Source organism: Amblyomma americanum, chromosome 3 (genome assembly GCF_052857255.1).
Source record: "Amblyomma americanum isolate KBUSLIRL-KWMA chromosome 3, ASM5285725v1, whole genome shotgun sequence".
In the NCBI taxonomy this organism is placed as follows: Eukaryota; Metazoa; Arthropoda; class Arachnida; order Ixodida; family Ixodidae; genus Amblyomma; species Amblyomma americanum.
Window position 1 is genome coordinate 202,626,187 of NC_135499.1, and position 7,068 is coordinate 202,633,254.

General features: G+C 47.3%; 1 pseudogene; it reads left to right on the forward strand.

Moving 5' to 3' along the window:
* The first annotated feature begins 6,911 nt into the window (after positions 1-6,911).
* Positions 6,912-7,068, forward strand: LOC144126419 (U2 spliceosomal RNA; annotated as a pseudogene).

Here is a 7,068-nt window from a genome sequence, read left to right on the forward strand (position 1 = left end):
TTATTTCCGCTGCCCCGGCTCAGGTGCTTCAGTATCGATGGCAGATGCCGGGGCTAGCAAGAATCTTTTCCTTCCTTTTTACTATTATTTTAATGAAAAAAAAAAACCACTACCACCACCAGACGAGCTCGACCGAACCAAGATGGAAGCCAGAAGCTGAGCGCGCGGTGTTGCCAGACTGGCAAGCAGCTTCGCATATCGTTTGCATGTGACGTCACGTCCGGCGGCGCGCTACGGCGGGCATGTTGGTGCAGTCTGTGCAGAGTTGGCGGAGTGCGGGTCGCATGCGTTTCCCCGTGTTCGCTGGTGGTAGCGCGTGCAATTTTGTTGCCTTTTGTGTGACATGCCGCCGCTTCTCAGTAAGCAGCCTTTAGACGCTACCTACCAGTTAGATCTTACGGGGTCTAAGCGCGTTCGGTATGCGGAAAAAGTGCGTCTCTGTGATAACATCACCCGCCGCGGTGGCTCAGTGGTTAGGGCGCTCGACTACTGATCCGGAGTTCCCGGGTTCGAACCCGACCGCGGCGGCTGCGTTTTTATGGAGGAAAAACGCTAAGGCGCCCGTGTGCTGTGCGATGTCAGTGCACGTTAAAGATCCCCAGGTGGTCGAAATTATTCCGGAGCCCTCCACTACGGCACCTAATTCTTCATTTCTTCTTTCACTCCCTCTCTTATCCCTTCCCTTACGGCGCGGTTCAGGTGTCCAACGATATATGAGACAGATACTGCGCCATTTCCTTTCCCCAAGAAACCAATTATTATTATGTGATAACATCGACCCCTTCATGTTGCGGCCGGGTACGGACACAACAAGCGATGTCGACATAGTATTTCCGGGGATTTGTTACGGCGACATCGTCAGTTACCTTGTTTTCTCTGCAAACTTTCTGACCATTGAGGGAATGAAGGCGTTAAGTCCATCGAGGCGCATAATTATTTCACTAGCTGCTCGGCGAAGAGTCTGTCGGCAAAACAGCTGCAAGAGGACAAGGTTGTTCTCCTTGGAGAGGTAAGCCGCAGGACTTTGATCTTTGCAAGTATTCGAGTAAAGAAATAACGTTTATTCAATCCACAAGTGACTGAGTGTAAGCGCTCACTCAGTAAAGTTTTAAAAAGAACTTTGCGAACTGTCAGGCTAGTGATTAATTTCTTCGTATGTACTGTACTTGGACGATTTCAGATTAAATCACGAGTCATTCTATATTTATGCGCATATGAAAGGAACCGTTGCTGGTTTGTCTTAGTTTGGCAACCTGACTAGGTTTTACGCAAAAAAAAAAACGGTCACGTGTGAAGAGATTCTTATCGCCCGCTACAGATTTGCCGACCAACAATTTAGGTGTCGCCTATCGCGTCGCGCAGTTTTTATGGACTGCCTAACTGATCAAGCTCATCCCTGTTGCCGTTTTCGACGGTCCGGTAGCGCGACAAGATCGACAGTGACGTGCGCCTGTGCAGAGATAGGCCCGATGTTAATTTGGACTTTGCCATAGTTTCCTTGCAGGTGAACCATTCACAAAAGTTGCGAGACCAGCCTCTACGTGTATGGATCTCTGTAAAAAAAGTGGGACTGTGCTCACAGCCCACTGCACGTGTATGGCAGGAGCAGGAGAGGCCTGCTCACATGTCGGAGCCTGCCTTTATGCAGTTGAGGCCGGTGTGAGAAAGAAAAACGCCACCAGCTGTACTTCAAAGAGCAACATCTGGCTTCCTGCATACGTCGAGAAGGTACAACTCGAGAGGCTCAAAGATATCAACTTCACATCGTCCAGGGTGAAAAAGCAAAAGCTGGATGATGCAATAAGCAGCAGCACTTCAACTGAGACCAAAGCGAAGAAACGAATGGATATCCCACAACCAACAGAAGAAAGAACTTGGAGAACTTTACGGAGCTTTCCAAAACACAAACGTTGTACCTGCGCTATTTTTTGTGCTGCCAGAATATTAGGAGCGTTTTCAGGAGCCCCTACGGACACAGCCTGCTCACTTAAGAAAATTGTACTCTCAGGAGAACTTGGCAAATAATCTTGACGCGCTTGTGGAGAAGGCCAACAACTTTCTGTCCACATCTTCAGTCGTAGAGGACACCGTAAAATCAGTTGAGGCTGCAACAAGGCACCATAGCAACACACCGGACTGGTTCCTCTACAGAGGTGGCAGAGCGACAGCTTCGGTAATGAAAAGGGTGTGTCACAGAAGGGTGTGTTGAGAGCCCCAGCCTGTCATTGTTGAAGTCGTTATGTTACCCTGAAGAAAATTCTATCAATGTGCCTGGTATTCTGAGGGGCCTGAAACATGAGCAATATGATTTTGAGGTTTATAAAGCTAAAGAAGCCACAAAGCACCACGGCTTCCAATGCCCAAGGTCAGGGCTGCACCTGAGCACTGCTTACCCATTTGTTGACGCATCACCGGATGCCATAGTCGCATGCAGCTGCTGTGGCAGAGGTGTTGTAGAGTTGAAGTGCCCACTTTGTGGAAAAGTGGTGAGGAGATCACCACCAGGAATTCGTGTTTGAGTGATATCAGTGAAGCCCCGCCGCGGTGGCTCAGTGGTTAGGGCGCTCGACTACTGATCCGGAGTTCCCGGGTTCGAACCCGACCACGGCGGCTGCGTTTTTATGGAGGAAAAACGCTAAGGCGCCCGTGTTCTGTGCGATGTCAGTGCACGTTAAAGATAATAATAATAATAATAATAATAATAATTGGTTTTGGGGTAAGGAAATTTCGCAGTATCTGTCTCATATATCGGCGGACACCTGAACCGCGCCGTAAGGGAAGGGATAAAGGAGGGGGTGAAAGAAGAAAGAGATGCCGTAGTGGAGGGCTCCGGAATAATTTCGACCACCTGGGGATCTTTAACGTGCACTGACATCGCACAGCACACAGGCGCCTTAGCGTTTTTCCCCAGGTGGTCGAAATTATTCCGGAGCCCTCCACTACGGCACCTATTCTTCCTTTCTTCTTTCACTCCCTCCTTTATCCCTTCCCTTACGGCGCGGTTCAGGTGTCCAAAGATATATGAGACAGATACTGCGCCATTTCCTTTCCCCAAAAAACCAATTATTATTATTAGTGATATCAATGAAACACTTAAGCTTGACACAAGTCATGCTTACTACTATCAAATCCAGACTCAGATGAAAGTGTGCCAGGTAGAATTCTGTGACTTCGTGGTGTGGACCGAATGTGTTACACATTGAGAGAGTAAGGTGTGATGAGCAGTTTTGCACTGAGATATTTGCTCGTGCGAGGCACTTTTTTCAGAGGGTAATTTTACCTGAGCTGTTTCAGCCGCCCGTGTGCTGTGCGATGTCAGTGCACGTTAAAGATCCCCAAGTGGTTGAAATTATTCCGGAGCCCTCCACTACGGCACCTATTTATTCCTTTCTTCTTTCACTCCCTCCTTTATCCCTTCCCTTACGGCGCGGTTCAGGTGTCCAACGATATATGAGACAGATACTGCGCCATTTCCTTTCCCCAAAAACCAATTATTATTATTATTATTATTATTCAGCCGCTATTACACAAGGCCACAATACAGTCTTGAGGACAAGCCGTCCGACGGTGTAGAATACTGTTTCTGCCGTGGACCGGATACTGCCAGATGGTTGCTTGTGACAGTGCGTCATGCCAGTACAAGTGGTTCCACTTCTCCTGTGGTGGACTGAAACGCAAGCCGAGAGCAAAAAAAAATGGTTTTGTCCTGAGTGCAAGGAAAACAAGACTGATTAGTCTTTTTTTCTCACTCTTTTTTTTTAAGTGTTGTTCAGGCTTCCAGTTTTTGTTGCCAATACAAAGAAAATATACCCTGGCTTCTTCAATCCCTCTGTGTCATGACGCTATGCATCTTTACACATTAGCATCAATGACAACAATGAACAAAACATACAGCTGACAATTGCAGGAATACAAAAATGTGTTGAAGTTGCATTGTAAAACCACTTTATTGGCATCCATCTACGACCCTAATCAAGTCAGAAAAATGTATACATCTCAAGATGTTACAATATGTGTAGTGGTAAAGACAGTAACACAGATTCGAATGTGCAAGAGGTGTATATATTCAATGCAGGCCACAGAGTATGGTATACCTAAGACAAAATAGGAAGGGGACAATGTCGATTGTGCCCCTTGTCTTTACTTTTGCTGGTTAACAGGAATATTTCATCTTTGCCATGCTGAGACTGCAAATGTACGCATTTCAAACAAGACAAATGTAGCAGAAACAACGCAACATTGACAAAAATCTGAGGGGCAACCCCACTGAGGGCACAAAGCTATGCAGGACACAGTGCCGTGGATAGCTTTGCAGCTATGTGGATAGCTTTGCACTTAAATAATCTGCGATTCGCTGATGACATTGCTTGAATGAGTCACTCAGAAGGTGAACTGCAAATCATAATGAGTTAGACAGGCAGAGCAGAACGGTGTGTCTAATAATTAGCATGTGGAAAGCCGAAGTAATGTTCAACAGTCTATCAAGGAAGCAGCTGTCTACATTTGGCAGCGAGGTGCTGGATGTGGTAAAGCAATTCGTCTACTTAGGGCAGGTAGTGACAGCTGATCTGGATCATGAGAGGAAAGATAAGAATGGGGTGGAGCGCATATGGCAGGTTCTTTAGATCATGAATGGCAGTTTAGCAATATCCCTGAAGAGGAAAGCATATAACAGCTGAATCTTACCGGTACTCACCTGCGGGGCAGAAACGCGGAGGCTAACGAAAAGGGTTAAGCTTAAGTTAAGGACATAATAATAATAATAATTGGTTTGGGGGAAAAGGAAATGGCGCTGTATCTGTCTTGTATATCGCTGAACACCTGAACCACGCCGTAAGGGAAGGGATCAAGGAGGGAGAGAAAGAAGAAAGGAAGAAAGAGGTGCCGTAGTGGAGGGCTCCAGAATAATTTTGACCGCCTGGGGATCCTTAACGTGCACTGACACCGCACAGCACACGGGCGCCTTAGCGTTTTGCCTCCATAAAAACGCAGCCGTCGCGGTCGGGTTCGAACCCGGGAACTGCGGATCAGTAGCCCAGCGCCTAACCACTGAGCCACCGCGACGAGTGTATGTACTCTCGAACTCGTTTCTCGCACTTTCATCGCGTTCGAGCCGGAGTACCATGGTTTGAACCCGACCGCGGCGTCCGCACTTCGATCGAGGCGAAATGCAAAAGTCGCCCGTGTGCTGTGCGACGTCAGTGCACGTTAAAGATCTTCAGGTGGTCGAAATTATTCCGGATACCTCCACTACAGCACCTCTTTCTTACTTTCTTCTTTCACTCCCTTCTTTATACCTTCCCTTACAGCGCGGTTCTGGTGTCCACCGACATATGTGAGACAATTACTGCGCCATTTCCTTTCCTGAAAAACCAACTTTCATTTCCTTTTCTTTCGCGTTTCGCCTCCATAGAAACGCGGCCACCGCGGTCGGGTTCGAACCCTACCACTCGTCGTCTTAGTGGCATTTCCTTTCCCTCCTGCCCCGCCGCGGTGGCTCAGTGGTTAAGGCGCTCGACTACTGATCCGGAGTTCCCGGGTTCTAATCCGACCGCGGCGGCTGCGTTTTTATGGAGGAAAAACGCTAAGGCGCCCGTGTGCTGTGCGATGTCAGTGCACGTTAAAGATCCCCAGGTGGTCGAAATTATTCCGGAGCCCTCCACTACGGCACCTCTTCTTCCTTTCTTCTTTCACTCCCTCTCTTATCCCTTCCCTTACGGCGCGGTTCAGGTGTCCAACGATATATGAGACAGATACTGCGCCATTTCCTTTCCCCAAAAAACCAATTATTATTATTGTGTGGCCTGCTTTTGCATCCAGTAATCACTTTTTTGTAATCGCTTCTCCATGATATGTGTAAGAAACACAAGCACTAGACTAAGAGTTAACTGTAGTCAGCGAAACATGAGTTCACTTTTGAAGATTGGTCAAAAAATAATTAAAAAACACTTACATTTTGGACAAATCTTTCTGTAAATCTAGATCGCTTATAAGCGTTCTCTAAGATAGCCTAGCAATGAGGTTATTGCGCTGCTTCGAACTTAGCAGCAGTAATACTCCGTCGCATCTTTTTTTGCGTAGACGGTGTTGAGCGGATGAAATGTTAACGTTACTGACTTGCGTCATATATGCAAGAAAAACAGATATCAGTCCTCACCGGCCTTAGTCTTTGCTGGTGTCTACGTGTCACCGTGGCCCAGTATTTAGAAAACTCGACTGCTGAGTCCAAGGACAATAGAAGCAGAGCACGAGAAATGGCCGGTGGTTTAGGCTTGCTAAGCACGAAATATTTTCGGAAATCATGATGGGCCACCCCAATTTTGGAGGAGAGCGAAACACCTTGTTAAGGGTGGGCCATGTCGGCCCTGAACTTCGGTCAACTCAATTTTTAAATTTAAGGCATCTTCTGTCAACTCCAGCCCCTTTTTTTTTTCATTTTTAGAAGTGTATAGACGCTCATTGAGTGCCACACATTTGTTCTTGAATGCTTCCATGTCGCAAATATAGATGTCGGTCTGGACTGCAATCCCTGCAACAAAATGAATTTTGTTGTGTAGTTCATGCGCTGCAAAAAAAAAAAAAATTAACTTGAGATGTGAGGGTGGGGAGGGGTGGAAGCAGTGTAGTAGATTGTGGGGGATAGGCTCCTGGCTGGAAAAGAAGCAGGAGGGTGACATCTGGGGGTGCCCCACATAAATGAAAAAAAAAAAAATAAGCTCCACTCCCCAATTTTTTTGTTTCACCGCACCCGGCCGCAAACGCACAAAATAAGAGATGTTCACCTGTTTCGCATTCTTCTACGCGAAACACTATAGAACACCTGCTCCTTCACTGTGCCGCGTTCACCGATGCTTGTCGCGATATGCTCGCGGCCTATAGGGCGCAGGGCATACTACTATAGACTCCATCGAGACGCTATTGCGGCCGCAGGGCCCGGACCCCGTAGAGTATCTGTTACGGGTCCAATGTGACTTATTTTTGGAAATGTGGCGGAGAGTTTGAAGGATGCTTCACTCCCGCCACTGGTTGGCCCGGTATTGCATTACCTCCGTGATCGGCCTTGTCTTT